The sequence below is a fragment of the Lathyrus oleraceus genome, chromosome 5, assembly GCF_024323335.1.
Source record: "Lathyrus oleraceus cultivar Zhongwan6 chromosome 5, CAAS_Psat_ZW6_1.0, whole genome shotgun sequence".
In the NCBI taxonomy this organism is placed as follows: Eukaryota; Viridiplantae; Streptophyta; class Magnoliopsida; order Fabales; family Fabaceae; genus Lathyrus; species Lathyrus oleraceus.
In genome coordinates, this window is record NC_066583.1 from 251,356,531 (window position 1) to 251,376,463 (window position 19,933).

Sequence of the window (19,933 nt, forward strand, 5' to 3'; positions counted from 1 at the left end):
ACTGGTATCCTTGGTGTTCCTTCCTTCTGCTCCCTATTATAACCTTTTGTCCCCCTGCGGAGTCAGATTTTCCTGAGCCGAAGTTTATCTTTTTAGGTCTTCCTCAGGTGATTTTCGGATGTTTGATATCTCTCACCCTTATACCGGTCTTAGATATTCATTCCCCGGAGCATGTTTTTTCCCTCACCCTGATGCCGGTGGGATTACATGATCTCTTTTTGAGCTTATTACCCAGTAACCGGTAATACCTCATTTGTTTTTTCCTCAGCTGGGTCCTTAGTGGACATCTCCACCTGAGTCCAGATTTTTATCCGAGGTATCCGTTGCGGATAACTTTGCTGTATTGGCATATTCCCCAATACGTGCATCTTCGAGTCAGCTAGAGTCTTTCCATTGATTTATTTCATGGATTCTCTCTGTGTCTCTCAGCAAGTTTCAAGTCGTGACCTGCTCACGCGTTTTCATCCCTTTACTCCCCGGTAGAGTCTCTGCCCTATAGAATGAGTTATTCATAGGAATTATCGATTTCCTCCTGATCTTTGCCTTTGTGGACGCATATCCCCATAGAGTTTTACCATTTGCATGCATATATCTACCTCGTCGAAACGAAGATTTTAACCTTCACTCCTTCGGCTAGAATGACCTTAAATAGGGGCATCTGTAAGACCCCAATTTTGACCCTAAGATCCCTCATGGCATCATAACATTGCATTTGCAAAGCCTCAAGGATCATAAGCATCTTGTTTCCCTTTACCTTTGGGTAAGACCTCTTGTGAGTGGTTTGAGATCACCAAGCATGCTTGAATTGTATATTATTGCTTTTCTTATTATCGCTTACTAACCAAAAGCACAAAAAAATATGTCACTAATACCTTTTGTTTGTAGCTTGAGCAATCACAAGGTCAAAAACTTCAAGGAGATCATGGGTACAAAGATATGGTCAAAAGAAGAGGAAATCAAGCATGGTAATAGTTCCCAAAGCTCCCCTACATCAAATGTGCTTCCCTAGCATCTCAATTCATCATTTTGATCAAAGCAAGTCAAAGGGTTTGAGGTTTGTTCCCCAAGGAAACCCTAGTTCATCTGATCATCCATAATGCCTTGCTCTTGAAGCAACCTCAGCCCATGATCAAATACAATCAAGGGAAGTTCTTTAACTCATCATTTCATGCATATTTGAACTTATTTGAGTGTCCTCAATCATCAATTCATCAAGATATGAGTCATGGACTTGAGAAGTTGATCAGTCAATTCATCTGATTATTTTGAAATGCACTGAGACCTAACTTTTTATGTGTTGGTAAAATGGAGATAATCCCAAAAGCAAAAATGTTCTTAAGGACAATATGAACATTTTTCATGTTCATAAAAAATTGATTTGAAGCTTGTAAGTTCATCTTCCATTCCAAGACATTATAGGTCATTTTGACTGAAACCCTAATTTTGGGTCAACTTCCCAAGATCATAACTCATTCATTTTTTATGATTTTGAGGTGGTATCAAATGAATTGGAAATCTTAAGATGTCTACTTCAAATGTTATGTTGAACAAAATTTAAAAATCTCAAAAGAAATACATGTGATAATGCAAAACATTATAGGTCACTTTGGACCAAATGCATTGAAAGGAAAAAAAGTCCAACTTCAAGTGCCCATAACTCTTTCATCAAAAATCCAAATAATGCAAAATTTAAGTCCATTTTGATTGTCTTGAAAAGATATACAACTTTGATGTTGAAGGTTTGTTTATTTGAAGTTTGCATCATCAAAACAGAGGGGCTTGAACATTGGCCAAATTTAGAAACTTTGTCTTTACATGTTTTGCACCTTGCACTTTAAACTCCAATTTCACCAATTTCCACACTTCAAATGGATTTTTGCCCAACATAACAATTGTTCCTTACATCAAAACCTTTCCAACCATTACTCAGATGCTCATGTTTGGATTTGGCAAATGGCATTTTCGAAGAGGAGAAGTTTTAGGCATAATTATGCATAACATGTTGAAACTCATTATACAAGCTTGTGCATTGCCAATTCCACGACCATTTCAGCTCAGTTATGCTTCAGAGTGCATTTGGCATTGAATTTGGGCATTTTGAATGATCATGCAAGCCCATGCAATGAATATCCAATTCCATGCACACGGCTTTGATCACACTTACTTTGCCTTTCCTTCTATAAATAAGAGCCTCACTCCATTCAAATTGGATCCATGAATCAACCTGAAATGCTGCTGAACTGAAAACCGAGCCACACCTAAAGGAACTCTTTCAATTTTCTTCATTTTCTCAGATCTGAAATTCAACTAAATCAGGTTAAATTTCTAGATCTAAAGTTCCTAGACCTTTCTCTCACACTCCATTGATCTTCTGTTTGGCCAAAGGAAGCAAGGAAGCAAGCTCAAATCTCCAGAATCCAAGGTTGTTCTTCAACTGGTTTTTTCTTCGAAACTCACCATTTATTGATCTATTTGCTTGGATTTTGTGTTGGCTGAAGTCCTCTTCATTGAGGCAATTGTTTTGAATGCTCAATTGTTGAAATCCATGAAGTTCATGATGAACATCATCAAGCTTCCATCTCTGATTTCTCTCTTAATAGAAATCTAGAGTGGAAGTGGATGGTATAGGAGTGATGTACATCACTTCCTCTTTCGATTGATGCCTGGATCGCGTGTTTTGGCGCACATTTGCTCTTCTGCAAATTTGAGCTCTCACCGGAGCTAGTCGGAGAAGACGGTGGCGCTGGCCACCGTCTGGTCTCCAGATCCAATCGTGGTCGTCCATTCTTATTTCTAGATCTAATCCTGGCCCTTGCTTCTTATGACTTTCAATAATGCCATGTGTTTCGCTGATGACTTTGGTACACCATGGAAGCGCACATGTGGAGCGTCTGATCAGCCACGTCAATTAATGAGGCTTGATCAGACGCTCTCTGTTTTTTTTGAATTTTCTAATTTCTGTATTGATTTCTTTTATTTCCATTATTTTCCAAAATTAATATCTTCTTCATTTTAAATCCAAAAAATATGGGACCAATTGCATTCTTCTCCAAATAAATTCTAGTTTCTAATTTTGATTTTTTATATTTTTTATTTTGTCATTTGATATTTTTTATGAATTTTCTCTTTTTTGGTTATTTTTAATTCATTTTAAATAGTTTTTGATATTCAAAAAATACAAAAATATTTTCCTAACCTATTTGAATGATGATGAATCTATGAAAAATATTCTCATCAATTTTTTAATTGATTTGAGATTTATTTGAGATTTTAGTTCAATTAGGTTATTTTTATTCATTTTTAATTGATTAAAAATAGTTTCTGACTTTTAAAAATGCTGATTTTTTTGTCAAACTTTGTTTGACCTTATTGAACTTAGGATAAATCACTTGGACCTTTCAAGGTTGATTTGAAGTGATTTTGAAGTTTGACCTTTCTTTTATTTTTAATTCAAGTTTATTTTAATATTAAAAATGCCAAAAATATTTTGCTTATTGTTTGACCTCCAATCTTCATCTCATTTCTGATTTCTCATTGTTTGACTTTGACTTTCAATGTCATTTGGTCAACACACATGGATTGGTACATTTTATTTCACCTTATGCACTTTATTCTTTCCTTTTTTCCTTTTCCATTATTCATCTCTTTCTTCTTCTTTTTTCTTTTTTTGATCAATGAGTTGAAGGTTGATAAGTTAGCATTGATTATGGAGATTTAACCTTCTTTGATTCAAATCTAATTCATCTTGATCAATTGGTCAAGTGAATGGCTTTGCATTAAGGATAAGTTGTTTCCTAAATTATGCAGAAGACTTAAACCAATACAAGATCAATTCTCTTTTTCTTTTTTGGCATGGCAAGTTGTTGGAACTTGGTTCACTAATCAAGACTTCTAACTTGTGTTGTTGCCTACATTATTATTGACCGGCCTCAGATAGTTGTGACTTCTACATAAGTCCAATTACGATTGCTTAACATAGCGCTAAATTTGCCTTATGGCACACTAACTACTAATACTAACCATTAACAATTAACATTTACTTTTAATGCAATTTACTATTCTTGCACATATTATCCATTTGCTTTTCCCTTTGCTCACTTGAGCACATGTTTATGTTAATGCCATTTTCCTTTTGCTCACTTGAGCACATAATTGTGTATATACTATTGTGCTTGTGTTTTGTTTTGATTGTTGTGAACCAAATGCAAAGAATTGGACAAAATGGACTTAGATCTTAGGACTTTCCCTATGCAAATTTGGAGTCAAAGATCAACTAGGCATTGGGCCTTTAGAGTGCTATAAAAGTCAAAGAGCAACTAGGCATTGGGCCTTTAGAATGCTTAAGCTTGAAGATGAACATTGAAAGGACCATATTCTAAACTCCCTCTTGTCCATTCTTTGATTGTATTATATAACCTTTTGATGTGTGTTTTCTTGTGCTAGGAGTTCCAACTTGAGCTTAATTGAGGAACCATTACCATGAGCTTCCAAGAGAGAGAGAGATCCAAGATACATTGAGGAGTCTTTCCAAGAGTTCATTTGACTGTTGATTGCTTGAGTTTATGCTTATGTGATTGCTTATTCCAAAGAATGGGAGCTACTTAGATCATCAATATGATCTTAAGAGAGGAACTCCATTGTGGTTTTGTTTCTTATTCCTTACCTCTTGCATGCTTAGGACTTTAGCCCTTCTTCTTCTTCTCTCCACTCTAACCCAAGCCAAAACTTTTGTGCAAACATTTGACACTTGTTTTCAACATTAGAAACCTAAGCCTTATGCTTTTGATTTTCAAACTTTCTTTTTATAATACTTATTTTGAATGGAATCTTTAAGTCAACTTTGACCATTTTGTATATACTTCTAATTGGTAAATATAACCCATTCAAATGTCTTTTTTGTGGTTTCAATGGCCACTTTCTAATCAAAATTTTTTCATACCCTTTAGCTATTAGGTTTGAGTTATCTTTGTGGTAGATGTAATACTCACCTATATCCTTAGTGACGGACAATGAGTCTTCCATGCTTATTATAGGGTTAACCCCTCACTAGCATGTTAAAGCTATCCTCACATGGTGGATTTGTGGTTTTAGTTTGAGTTTTCTCCCTTTGATAACAAAAGACCTTAAGGCTTTTGGATCAATCAATTCACCCACTCATTTTTGAGATTTTTACCCCGAACTACGAGGTTTTGATCCTAATCTTTTTAAGATGGTACGTAGGCAATGGGTTTATCCATCCAAACACAAAAATGTAAATAACTTGTAAATTCTCTTCTCATCTCTTCAATCATGTTTGCACAAACAAATTTTCACAAAACAACAACCTTACCATAAGTATGAAAAGGGCTCCCTAGGAGTACCTAGGATGTTTTGGGTGCCTAACACCTTCCCATTGCATAACCAACCCCCTTACCCAGATCTCTGACATTTTTACTAGTTTTTGATTCGATAAAACTTTTAGGTTTTTGTTCGCTTTCTAACCATTCCTTTGGATAAATAGAAGTGCGGTGGCGACTCGACTTGTATGATTTACCTTGGATTTAGTCAATATCTCTAATGGTAACGAATACCCCGCTACAGAAAAGTGGCGACTCTGCTGGGGAATACGAACCCAGAATCTCTGGTTCTCCAGTGGGTTTTGCCTACTTTTCATACTTGTTGTATTGTATTGTATTGTTTTGTGACATATTTTTTTTGCAATTTGGGATTACTGTATTGTATGTAATGATTGAATTGCTTGAACATTAATTCCTTGTATGCTTGGTGATCTTTGTGAGATGAGTTCTATACCCGGACTCGAGTGCACTTAGGATAGGAGAATGACATAGTCTTGTTGACTTGTGTGGAGTTATTCCTTAGCAAGTTGACTTGCAAGTCCATTCAATTGGTGGAGGCCATGTTGGGATCAATAATGTCACACAAGTAGTTGTGGTTAGACATTACTCTTTCCAATATAGACCTTAGAAGCCAAGGACCTTAGTTTACCAAGCCCATTTTGGCCTATTCTTAGGATGTAGTGCGAAAGTCGTTCAGATGTAAGATTTGATACGATTGTTACGCGATACTACACTCATAAGAGTCTCTCTTGAGAATATTTTTGGAATACGAGTAGTCGTTTCTCCGATTATATCCGAAAGATGGGATGATGACTATGGGAACCTCTTGTAGAACACGTTTGGTAGGTTTAAACCCTAGTACACTCCCTTTGGGTGGTTCTTAACCGAGACTCCATGCTCGTGACTCGCAACAAACCCTTGATTCGTGGTTGATCCGTTCATGTATCCTTAATATCAATGGAACTTGGATGTTGATAAGGTGTAAACTATAATCCACCAAAATGGATGATTGATATTAAGGATGATATGATCCATCCCATGACCTTTGTTTGGTGTGCTTTGCTTGATCCTTGAGTGTGATTGTTGCATTCATGCATTCATGCACCCATTTGCATCCATACCATCAATAATGAAGAAAATTTTCAAGGGACTTAAGAGGTCTATTTGCAAATTTTCAGACATGGAAAGACAAAGAAGGAATACAAAGAAGTACAGTTTCAGACAACCAGATTTGAAAGAGTTAAGGAATCTGACATCCTATGTACTAGATCCCTTGGGTTTCAAGGCTCGTTTTGGGAAGCTTCTTTCTCTTCTGACTACTCAGGTGGACGAAGGATTGATGAGTGTATTGGTGCAGTTTTATGATCCTTTGTACCATTGCTTCACGTTTCCGGATTTCCAGCTTTTGCCTACACTTGAGGAGTATGCCTACCTTGTGGGTATACCTATTCTAGACTAGTTGTTGTTCAGTGGCTTGGAGAGTATTCCTACTTCTCAAGAGATAGCTGACATGTTGCATATAGATGAATCTCTGGTCGGTGCTCATATGACTACCAAAGGTGGAATTCAAGGTCTCCCTTCTGAGTTCCTCATTGCTCAAGCTATTATGTATGGGAAGGCCATGAGTGAGGACGCCTTTGAAGCCATATTTGTACTTCTCATCTATGGGTTAGTATTGTTCCCCAACATCGACAAGTTTATGGATATGAATGCTATTAGGATCTTCTCTACTCTTAATCCCGTTCCGACTCTGTTGGGTGACACTTATTTTTCTTTACATATGAGGAATGCAAAGGGTGGTGGCGCCATTGTGTGCTGTTTGCCTCTGTTGTATAAGTGGTTTATTTCTCACTTACCGCAGACGGTTGCCTTCAAGGAGAACAAAGGATGTCTACGGTGGTCCACGAGACTTATGTCTCTCACTAATGATGATATCTCTTGGTACAACCGTGTGTATGATGGTGTGCAGATTATCGACTCTTGTGGTGAATTCTCCAATGTACCTCTTCTTGGTACATGTGGTGGGATTAACTACAACCCTGTTTTGGCACGTCGTCATCTTGGGTTCCCTCTAAAGGATATACCTAATAACATTCTGTTATAGGGTGTGTTCTTTCAGGAGGGTAAAGATCCCCAAAACTTGAAGGGCAGAATGGTCCGCGCTTGGCGCAAGATTCATAGAAAAGGAAGGAAAGAGTTGGGTCCTAAGAATTGTGTTGCTATGGAGCCTTACACTGCTTGGGTTAGGAAGAGAGCGGCTGAGTATCTCATGCCTTACGAGTATCCAAGACCTACACCTTTGGTTATGGCTGGGCCTTCAACCCTACCTGACCAAGGAGTAGAGGAGTTGAGAGACGAAGACCGATCACGTGCTTGGATCCGTGAAAGAGAGGAGTTGCTTCAGCAGATCAAGGAGAAGGATGCTTTGATAGAGTTCCTCGAACATCAGGTTATTGATGACCCTGATGATGCATGGACCTCTCTACTTCCTCAGTCTTCCAAGTTTTGGAAAAGGAAGCACGATCGACTCGCCAAGGAGAAGGCAGATATGAAGGCAGCCTACGAGAGGGAGGTGAAGAGGCTTCATGCATCTTATCTTCCGCTTGCAGGCTCGATACTGGGCTTCGGCCAACTCTTTCTTCTTGTTCGCAGTGGTCTCAAAAGACCCTTTCAGAGTATCTCCCACCTTTCTCCTTTTATTTTGCTCAATCTCGATATCAGTATTTGCTTTGTTGAACCTTTCCCTCTTCTGACTGAGGCTGACCTTCAGGGTATTCTTTTCGGAGGTTACCTTTATCAGGCTGGAACGGAGACCGACATTCTCTTTTTCCAACCTCTTGATGATTTCCTTGAGGCGATCCACTTCAGAAGTGACGGCGGCAGGTGGCTTGGGGGCTTTGATGCACATGGAAGGTTCCCACAAGTATGGCAGTTTGATTATCTTGGCCCTTGACTTCACCCAATCAGCATAGGAGGTAGTCACAGTACACAGCTGCTTGCCTAGGTCTTTCTTTCCCACTCGCTGTATTTTGCCCCATGCTCTATGCACTTTCTTCATCAGCTCTGGACTCTTAACCCCTTCGGCCAACAGCAGCTCTTCCAACAAACGGTCTTCAGGTTTTTCTTTGAGCGAATATCCCAACTGTCGTAATGAGAGGACAGGATTACAGTTTATCACACCTTTTTTTATGCTGACCAGAGGGACATTTGGGAACTCCCCACATCGGAATATCAACTCCACTCTCAAGTAATCAAGACTAAACCAGACGACGTCCTCAACATCTAATAACATCAACCTTTGTGACCATTTCAGGTCACCCACATTATCAACAAACGACCCTTTCTTCGGGAGATGGGACACAATCCATTTCTGAAGCAAAGGAATACAGTAATTGACGGTTCCCCCTTTCTTCATATTTCTCCAATGGAAAGAGAAGAATACATCAACTAGTAAGGTGGGAACCGGGTTCTAGGAGATGAATATGGTGATAGTGGTCTTGTCAACGAAACCTTCGACATTCGGGAATAAAACCAATCCATAGATGAGTAATGCAAAGCTGGCGTAAAATGCGTCTCAGCCTCCACTGTTGGCAAATATTGTGGCGTTCTCAAATAGGAATTTGGACGGTAGGCCCTGCGTGTTACCCTTGACTCGGAGAGTGGCCTCGACTAGATCCTTCTTCATGCACAAGGCCTGAGCTATATCTGCAGAATCTGGGAAGTCTTCATCAATCATGTAGGGTGCTTGGCTCTTCACTGGCAATTGTAGTAGATGAGCAAACTCCTCTAGTGTGGGAGCTAGAAGAAAGTCCTGGAACGTGAAGCAGTGTAAGATGGGGTCATAGAACTGTGCGAAAGTAAACATCAACCCTGAATCTTCCTTGGTATTTTAAACCCCCAACAGATTGCCATAGGATTGCTTGAAGGCTACTCGGTAATCTTCGGTAAGGCACTCGCTGAGCTTCCTCAACTCATCAACCTTGGAGTCTCTCAAATTATACTGATAGGTTTTTCTTCGGTCGGTTTTATCCATGGTTGTACTGACACTAGCAACTGGCACAATATGTCCCTGAAAAATGCAAATGTAACATGTAATGGTTAATGCGATGATGTAATGATGCTATGTGATGCAATGATGGCAGGATGTCACATAATCAGAATTCTTGCATCAATGGATAAACTGCATAATCTGTTTATTCCAGGTTCAAAAGTTCGACGTATACACAAGAACACGGGTATGAAGAGTCTTGGTTTCCTGCAAGAAAGACCCATATCCCCTCACAGGTGTGTACTATCCTCGAAGGGTGATCCTAACAGGTCCCTAGAGTCAACAACCCAATTTGAGATACCATTGTCTTGGACGAATGACCCGTCGGACAATGATGCTCCTAAAAGGATCTACTCTAGGTGTGACGTCTCGTGTCAACCATAATCGCGGAATAACTCCACAGAGGTCAAACAAGACTCTAGTGACGTTATTATCCTGTGTGTATACTCAAACTCGGGTATAGAGTTTCTCTCTCATGTATCAACAACCCAACCCAAACAACAGCGCATACAGATATCCATGATGTCAGAATGCAATAATAAAGTAAATAGCAAATAAAATAAAGCGAGTAAGGTATAAAGATGAACACCTAGAAACTAGTGAGAAAACAACCTAAACTAGGCTCGACTCCTTTTAGCGACTAGGAAGTACTCCAAGTAGCAAATATTGCTCAAAGCTAAACGTGGACTTTTCAAACACTTTTTCATTACTCTAAAAACTCCAACATTCAATTCACATTAACCTTTTTTTACTACTTTCTCAAATAAATAAAACCAATTGTTGCCTGAATTATTACTGCAATCTCACACATCATTTAGAACATATCCTATTTTCTAATTTTATGCAAATTAGTATCTTTTAAAATTGTAATGTTTTTGTTTGTCTTTATCAAGTACCAAACTCTCTGCAACATTTTCATAAGTAGGCTTAGTGAAATCATATTGATTCATATAGTTTAATCCTATCCCAACCAAAATGGAAACAAAGTTTATATTTTAATGCTCTCATATCTTTTGAAAATTTAAAGTTGAAACAAATATGTTACATTAAGATTATATAACACTCATAGATGTTAGATACCATACAAAGAATACAATGAATAGTTCAAGTGAAAACAACATAATTTTTTTATTATTTGAATGTATACATATAAAAATGCACCTGTGGCCTAATGGATAAGGCGTTTGACTTCTAATCAAGCGATTGTGGGTTCGAGTCCCACCAGGTGTGTGTAAGCTTTTTTAATGAAAATGTGAAGGAGTTATGAATATGGGTTCGAGTTCCACAAGATGTGTAAACTCTTTATGAAAATGTGAAGGAGTTGTGAATATATAATACAATTCTGGTTCGAGCCCCACTAATGTGTAAAGTATTTTTTTAATGGAAATTAAAGGAGTTGTGAATATCTAATAATGTGAGTATGTGGATGATATTTGATATTGTCCTCAATTATATTTGTATCTTGAATAATGATATTTTCCCCAGTTTGTGATTATTTTTGTAAGTTATAGCAAACATATTTGAGATACATCAAACACTAAATATATGTATATATGTCAATTAAGATTTGGACTATTTCGAGTCCCACTAGTGTGTAAAGTTTTTTTTAATGGAAATTAAAGGAGTTGTAAATATCTAATAATGTGAGTATGTGGATGATATTTGGTATTGTCCTCAATTATATTTGTATTTTGAATAATGATATTTTCCCCAGTTTGTGATTATTTTTGTAAGTTATAGCAAACATATTTGAGATACATCAAACACTAAATATATGTATATATGTCAATTAAGATTTGGACATTTTTTTTTAAATAACAAGAAAATAAAATAAAAACAAGCACAAATTCTACATTATAGAGAAACACATTCCCTTAAGTAATTTTTAAGATTTGGACTATTTCGAGTCCCACTAGTGTGTAAAGTTTTTTTTTAATGGAAATTAAAGGAGTTGTAAATATCTAATAATGTGAGTATGTGGATGATATTTGGTATTGTCCTCAATTATATTTGTATCTTGAATAATGATATTTTCCCCAGTTTGTGATTATTTTTGTAAGTTATAACAAACATATTTGAGATACATCAAACACTAATGTATATATGTCAATTAAGATTTGGACATTTTTTTTAAATAACAAGAAAATAAAATAAAAACAAGCACAAATTCTACATTATAGAGAAACACATTCCCTTAAGTAATTTTCAAGAAGTGGAATAAATATTAGAGGGTGTAATATATAAACTAGTAAGAAAGAAGTCCACGTTATGACCTCTTAAAACTCGAGCATCAACTTACGAGGTAGCCTCATAATGAATGTGGTTGACTTTATTAATACATCGTAAAATGTTAATAAGAAGAATTATATCATTGATTAGATGTTTAAGGTAGAACATGATAGTAAATTGATTATGAATCATAGAAATAAAATAGATTGAAATACGTTTTTAAGCTAACATGACTTAATTGTAAGTCTCATGTCAATTGAATATCGAATTGAATACCCCATAACTAAAAAAAGCATTTTCGATTTCAAGCTTTTGTAAAATAAAACTTCACATAGAGATTATTGGAATTTCTAATAGGGTATCCTCAAGACGCCTATTCACAAATTTAGGATCTATCTGCGCTAATTTTAAAATTTCTAGGGAGAGGTTTGGTCATATGAATATTGTGCTTACAAATGCTCTCATCAACGAAAGGAAGGAAATAAGTTATTTCCTTGTCGATCTGGTGCACTACATTGGCAATCTTTATGATTAGTTTCGAACCAATATCCGTCTTTTAAAAATTAATGAACTTTATTCAAACTAATATCTTCCTATAAATTAATTTCTTGAGTCAAGCATCAGTCACGATCTAAGTTATGTTTGTTAGAATATATGTATCATGGAACGTTTAATAATATAATTGTTTAAGATAATATTTATGGATTTATGTGTTATACAAGTATAACCATTTGTTGGTTTTGATAATGAAAATTTATGACAATTGTCAAGAAGATCAAAAGATGATAACTCCATAAGTCAAATGAATTTTGGATGTTGATGGCTATCTACAATAGTTCTTTGTGATAATTGACAAAGGGGAAGTTGATTGCAACTGTCACAAGTTACTGATGTAGGCATCTAATCAAAAAGAAGATATCTCAAGTCTCGTTAGTCAATGATTCAAGTTCCAATTGAAATGCTAGACAATGTTGAATTAAACAGAGGAACATAAAGTCTTAAAGTTGTGAAAGTGAGAAAGTGTGACAACTCGTTTGGTCTTGTGCATAGCGCTTTAGAGTGACCAATTTATGGAAAAAAGAACAAGAATAAGTCTTTAGGTACAAAGGCAATGCGCGCCCGCAAGAACACACACATGCACGTGCACGCACACGCACACACACATACACATACACATTTTCTCTCTCTCTCTCTCTCTCTCTCTCTCTCTCTCTCTCACACACACACACACACACACACACACACATACACACATACACACACACACATAGATTTTAAAACATATTTTAAATTTTGTTAAACTTCTTGAAACCAATCTAGGAAAGTACGAAATCAATTAAGAAGTGTTTATAATCAATTTGGAAAGATAACTCATTGCCTGATCGATTATGGCTTTGGTCAAATCGATAAAAGCAAAGAGAAACTCCTTTTGATAGATTAGCAAGGCCATTAATCAATTGATTTAATTATATAGCCATTTTAGGGTTTTATTTTTTGGATTAGGGTTGTTTCTCTTGAGGTAGCTGTAGCTAGCAGAAATATATCCGAACGTATCGCACGCTCGAACATACAATAGAGTCGCCATCGAACTTTATTTATCCCCAGAGGGAAGGGAAAACATCGATAAAACCCGGGGGAAAGAGATATAATGGGTAAGGAAGTCGGTAATGCAAGGGGAAGGTATTAGCACCCCAAACATCCATGGTACTCCATGGGAACCGTTTTGATTGTTCTCGCTCGAATAGGTGTTAACTAGAGATTACTCGCAAAGAATAAGGGGAAAGGAAGGAAATAGATAAAGTGCTCGGAGAGGATTATGACCCTCATGCCTACGTATCCTCATAGTGCAATAAGGAATTCAGAGCTCCGTAGTTCAGGGAACTAGAAGTAGGAGGTGGAAAGGAGTGTGATAGAAAGTATGATCTGAACCAAAGAATAATGTCGTTTGAACTCCAACAGGGGGTGAAAATGTGAACCCAAGAGTAAAACTGGTGTGAACCAATCAGTGAGGGCGTATAGCACTTGTATCATTGTATTGGAATAACCGAAAAGAAAGGGTTGCCTAAGTGCGGCTGCAAAGTAAGTAAGGAGATGTTCGTCTAAGCAATTGGGTCTAACAAGACGAACAAATCGGCTCTTGGTTCACAAAAAGGGTACAAGATGGAGCACAAATGTATAGTGTATTTGGCTCAAAGAATAGGTATATCACATGGAGTGAAAGAAGGTAGTCTACAAATGTATTATGGGATGTATGGAGGGAAGTGACCGAAGCCACAGAATAGAAGAAATTGGTAACAAGTGACTGAATAAGTATTGTTTGAAATCGAAAGGTGAAAGTGTATTAGAATCCATAAGAGAAATGGGATTTCTACCATAGAGGGAAACAATGTTAACCAATACATGGAATAGTGGACCACCACTGTAGGGTTTTAGCTAAAAAGAAGGAATTAGATGTTTGGGATGAGAGCCAAACAACTCTAGGTACGAAATATGAACTATATCAGGTGTCCTAAAAGGATGTATATGGAATACCAAAGAAGGTGTATTTCGATGTCAAAGAGACAGATATGTCACTGGGTGAATGATTTATGATCGAAGATAGATAATGAATTGTGAAAGATATGAGTGATGCCCTAAGGCGAAGGAGGAATAATTAGAAGTATGCTCGCCAAGGATTCACATCCTCGTGCCTACGTATTCTCATTGTGAAATGAGAAAGTCAGAGCATCCGTAGTTCGGAACTACGAGAATAAAGGGAGAGAGATGTTTGTCTAAGCAACAGGGACTCACAAGACAAACACACAAGGGAGGATTACAATACTGGAATGCAAGGAGTATTGTATCACTTGCTGGGGAATCGGCAGTTCGAGATCAAATCAGAGTAGTAGCTTGGATCCCAAAGAAGGATAGACTCTTAATTGGAGAGCAAAGTGGACATTTACCAATACGTGGACTAGCGGACCGCCGCTATAAGGTAAAGCCGAAAAGAAAGACTAAATTAAGTGTTTGGGATGAGAGCCAAACAAAGATGAAGTTAGTGTTTGGGATGAGAGCCAAACAAAGATGAAGTTAGTGTTTGGGATGAGAGCCAAACAACCCTTGATTGAAGAGATGGACTGTCATCAGGACGTCCTAAAAGGATGGACAAGGAGTCCAAGGAGAAATATGATTGATCTCAAAAAGATGGTATAAATTGCATGAATGGAGAGTGATCCATGGGATAGAGAAGGTGGATTAATAAATAAGATAGCTCGCGAAGAAACCGGGTTCTCCTACCTACGTACCCTCATTGTGCAATGAGGAAATCAGAGCTTTCGTAGTTCAGCCCACTAGGGCTGAAAAGAAATTGATTTGAGGCAAAAGAAATGAATGATTGAGATTGAATTGAATAGAATGATGAATGAAGTAAGAGAGTGAAGTGATAAGAGACTTGACAGTCGATTGATAGGAATCATACTAAAGTCTATGAATAAGGGCGAACACTTTGAAAGATTTGGGGCATACGCCCCATACGCAAAGTCGCTCTAGACAAGGGTAGGAGAGACACCCTCTCATCATTCCTCATTACTTAAGACTTGAAACGCATGATACTTCTCTTGACTGACAAGTTGCTGGTGTAGAACCTTTGTTGTTGATCCTTGTGTTGATCCTTATGTTGATGTTGAACTTGTATGAAGAAGACTTGGTAGTTTAATCGATTCGTATTGTACTAAAGTCTATGAATAAGGGCGAACGCTTTGAATATTTGGGGCATACGCCCCATACGCAAAGTCGCTCTAGACAAGGGTAGGAGAGACTCCCTCTCGTCATTCCCCATTACTTAAGGCTCGTTTTGCACAATTTGAATCGTATTTACCAAGTGTTGACCTTTGATTTGTCTTGTATAATCCGCTGCTTGGTGTGACTGAGGATGCCTTGATTGAAGATTTCGTCTTGACGCCTTAAGCTCCACAGTTTGAAATAAAAGTCCTACTAAGTTACCAAGGCTTTTGGTCACTCAATTAGACTGGGGGATTATACAAGTTCAAAGGATTTAATTAATCAAAATTGTTTTTGATCAATTTAATCGGGGGTTTTGTTTTAGTTTTGAAGGGAACTAATTTTGGATCTAATGGAAGTTAGTAATTGTTAGAAACTAACCTAAGGGATCATGCATTGATTAAAAATTCTAAGTTAGAAGTCCTAAGGGAGCATGTGCAAATTCTAACACAAAATTACCAAAATGAGCCCATAAGGGCAAAATGGTCAATTGCAAAAATATATCAAATTCTAACCATGGTTTAAAGTTGACTAACTCCTAAAGATGAATTTTAATCCTAATGTTGAAAATGGGGTGATTCTAAATTTTATCAAGCCTAATTGTTTCTAATTAAACCTAACCAAAAATTCCTAATTAAAATTCTAAGGGAAAAATCCTAATTAATTCTAAGGAAAATTCTATTTAAATCCTAATATGCTAATTAAATCCTAAAATTAAGATTTATTAGCCTAATTAAACCAACAATCTAATTAGCCTAATAAAAATGCAAAATAAAATAAAAAACAAAGAAAACAAATAAAATTGGAAAAGGGGGTGTAATTGTTAAATGGGGTGTGAATTGAATTCAGATTAATGGGCTGCCAGCTGAGCCCATTACTGGTTTTTGTACAGCCAGACAAATCCAAAAACACAAAGGTGGTGCACGCAGCGAATTTGGAAATGGGCCGTCTGAGCCCAATGCTTTAGAAAATGTTCCAAACAAGGGTGTGTTAGCAGGAATGTGGCAAATCAACAAAATATGTCAATGGGCCCAACTAAGCCCAATTCCACTTTCTTCATAAATCTTTGGGGGGTGCACTAGTGAAAATGGTGTATGGAGAGTAAAGCACCATGGGTCTTATTGGCTGAGCCCAATCCTCATCTCTGTTGACTTGTCCAAGTTAACAGAGTTCAAACTCACTCCAAACGCACGCTCGCTCACCACCACCCTCTGCCTTGGTTCGCTGCACCGACGTCTGTCGCCGGTGCCGGTGTTAGCCTAAGATCCTAAATCCTACCTCAATCGAAACACCGATTCAGGATGAGCATGGAAATGGACATGAATTGGAGGAATGCTCCTTGCACCGGCCAAATCGCGCCTCTAAAGAGAAGAACCATAACGTCCACAAGCTAAATTAAACAGCATATGGTGCAAACTAAACCTCACAACCATAGGGCTTCTACTCCCTATTCCAAATGCTATCAATTGGTGAGCTCAAAGCAAGAAAATCCAACTGAAACGAAAATTACATACCGGAGAAGACGATCAGAATAATTCGCCGATGAGTTGTCTGATCATGATTCCTTCTTCTTCTCCTTACTTCGTCTCTTTCTTCTTATTCTGTAACTTTGGAATTTATAGCAGAGTGAGAGTGAAGTGGTCTAGCTCAAGCTAAATTGAAGCTTCAATGTGAAGTTTCAATGGCTTTTCTGCGAGAGAATAAGAGAGCTTTGGTGAGGGTGATGAGAGAGGTTGCAGAGAGAGTGCACAAATTCGCAAGGTTCCCAAGGTGATGAAAATGAGAGTGATCAATTGTTTAAATAGAGTTTAGGTTTGGAAGTGTTTAGGTTTGGAGTTAGGATTGGAGTCTGTTATATTCAGGTTAGGAATCAGTTGCATTCAACTCACTGAGTTTATGGTGAAACTCAGTTAGTTAGAATCAACTCAGTTAGTTGAGATTGATTAATGAGTGAGTGAATTAGACTGGCTAATGTAGGTTAGCTTAAGTGGAATTGAACATACTCATCAATGATGACCTGCTGAGCAGGTTTTGCCTTTGGTGACTAATGAGTTGGTCTGTGTAGTGTTTCAGTGGAGTTAGTTCAAGTAACTGGCCATTGCAGGTTACTGTAACACCTCAAAATTTGCCCTCCTCTCTTGGGACTAGCCTAACATATTACATATCATTTTGTAGGTCATTAGGCATTGCATATTTGCATATCATGTGGTTACATGGAACAAGTCATCCTCCTAAGTCTTGATCAGAAGATAAAGAGGTTAAGATGCAAGCTAAGGTTTCATGGACTGATCATTAACAATCTGAGGATGTGTGATTCAAATTAGGGTTTCATGGTTCCTCAAGGGGGTTGAGCTTCATCTTGGTTGAAATGGCACATCATCATCATCATCGTGGTCTTGTCATTACCAAGGGGTTCATCATGCTTGATTAGATACATTGAGATTAGGGTTTTGACCTCTGGTCAACCATAATCAGTTGTATTGGGCCAGTCAGGGCTTGTGAAGGAGATGAGGTTTTCAATGGATATGGGGATCATCATATGTTTATATTGAACTTATGGAAGCTAGGGTTTCATGGTTGAGCCATTTCATCAGGTATTTGAGGCTCAAGTTCAACAGTCAAGCTGAAATTCATCTATCAGTCAACAAAAGTCAACTGTGGTCAACTGTGCCTGAATTCATGGATTTGGAGGTGGGAGAGGGTTGGATACACTTCATTCATGTCCAAACAAGTTTCATTTGACATTTCAAACATCAAGAATGAAGAAAATAAAGTCAGATGGAAACTTTCCAAAAATAGAAAGTGACTTGTAATTCAAAATTGCCAAAAATGGAAAGTTTTTCTCCTCAAAATTACATGTCCAAAAATGCTTCAAATGAAATTTTGTTCAACATGAAAGTTGTAGATCTTGCTCTCACCTTTCCAAAAAGTCCAAGAACATGAATTTCTCATTTATGGTTGGCAAGTTATGGATTGATCATTGTCCAAAAAAGTTGAATTTCAAAGTGGCATAACTTTTGATTCACAAGGCCAAATGGAGTGAGGTTTCTTTGAGCAAAATTCTTTGATGTCCTCTATCCAAAACAAGCATTGCATTTCATGAAAACTCATCACATAAAAAGTCCATTTTTCAAGTGGACCAATTTTAAAAAAAGTGGAGGGAAAAAGGTGTTTTTGAGAAATATTCATTATTTTCACTTCATTCCTTTTGCACTAGCTCACATATGCTATTTGTAACTTGCTCAAACCAGAAAATTCCACTGTTACATTGGTTTTACATGAGTGAGGGTGAATTACTAATTGTCCATTTAGCATAAAAATGCATTTTCACTAATCCACTTCATTAACACTAATCTTGATTAGAAACATCATTAACATAACATATAAAAGGATAATCATAACTGTTTTCATCATAATCATAACAGAATTTCATTCTAGATCTGAAAATCTCCAATTCTCTCAACTTTTCATCTTCACTTTTTTTGCAATTTCTTCAAAAACCTTGCTTAGATCTTCATTGTTTCATCATCCACATGCATTATTGAAGCTAATTGAAGCAAGATTTCATCATTTCCAAGCCAAATTTTGGACTGTTAAAGTGAGGTGCAACAATGGCAATTCAAGATTTCATCAAGATCGTGCGTAATTGAGCAACAAGACTTGTTCCATTCACTTCTACAAGCATCATAGAAGTTCTGTTTTCACATTTCAAGGCCTAAAACGCGCGATTTAGCAACTGTCTTCAAATTAAGGTGATTTTTCGAATTCAATAATTCTTGAAATTGATTGATGCTTTGGATAGATTTTGTTTAGTAGAGAATTCTGCACTTTGAACCACTAAATTTGGTTGAGAAACAAGGAAGTTATGATGATTTGAAGTTTCATGCATGTTTATGTTTGCTATCGAATTTTTTTATTTAGGAGGAATTAGGCTAAAATAATTATAGATTCATGATGTACGTTGTGAGACCTTTCAATTGATATAAAGTTTGTCCAATTTGGTGGAGATTTGTTCTTGGACCTATGAACATGAAGAACACATGATGAACATTCAAAAAATTTCCAGAAAATGCATTTTGATCCAAAATTCGTGCTACTGTTCATGGCCAGGATGTTAGCGCGTTACTGTTTTGAAATGTGACCTCACTTCGAGTCCTGGCCGTGGCATTTTCGTTTTTGCCTTATTGTATTTATTCCACGTGACTTCACATGCCTTGTTTCATTTTTTTATTTTTTCATAACATTAGAAAATCCATATCTCATTCAATTTTTGTCCAAATAATGTGAGATTATTTTCACCATGATCCTTGTGATGTCCTTTATTTTTTGGTTATTTTTAATAAATTTTTGCACGTGTAAATTTTGGAATGGCCTAGGGTTTGTTTGGATGTGTCATTTGTTGCACCATGCTTACTCTTTTGATCATGAAATGATGATACTTAATTAGAAATTCTTGAAATTTTGCATGCTTATTCTAGAGACCTTAAGGAACATTTTGGTATATAGTTTATAATTTTTGAGTTCCTGGATTGAGAGATATGACATGATCATTAGAGGTGTG

The 19,933-nt window shown here is 37.0% G+C and overlaps 1 non-coding gene across 1 annotated transcript; it reads left to right on the top strand.

Annotated features, from left to right (window-relative positions):
* The first annotated feature begins 10,541 nt into the window (after window positions 1–10,541).
* Window positions 10,542–10,614, top strand: TRNAR-UCU (transfer RNA arginine (anticodon UCU)). Its single transcript has one exon. It is a non-coding gene; the product is annotated as a tRNA-Arg (tRNA).
* Window positions 10,615–19,933: the final 9,319 nt, after the last annotated feature.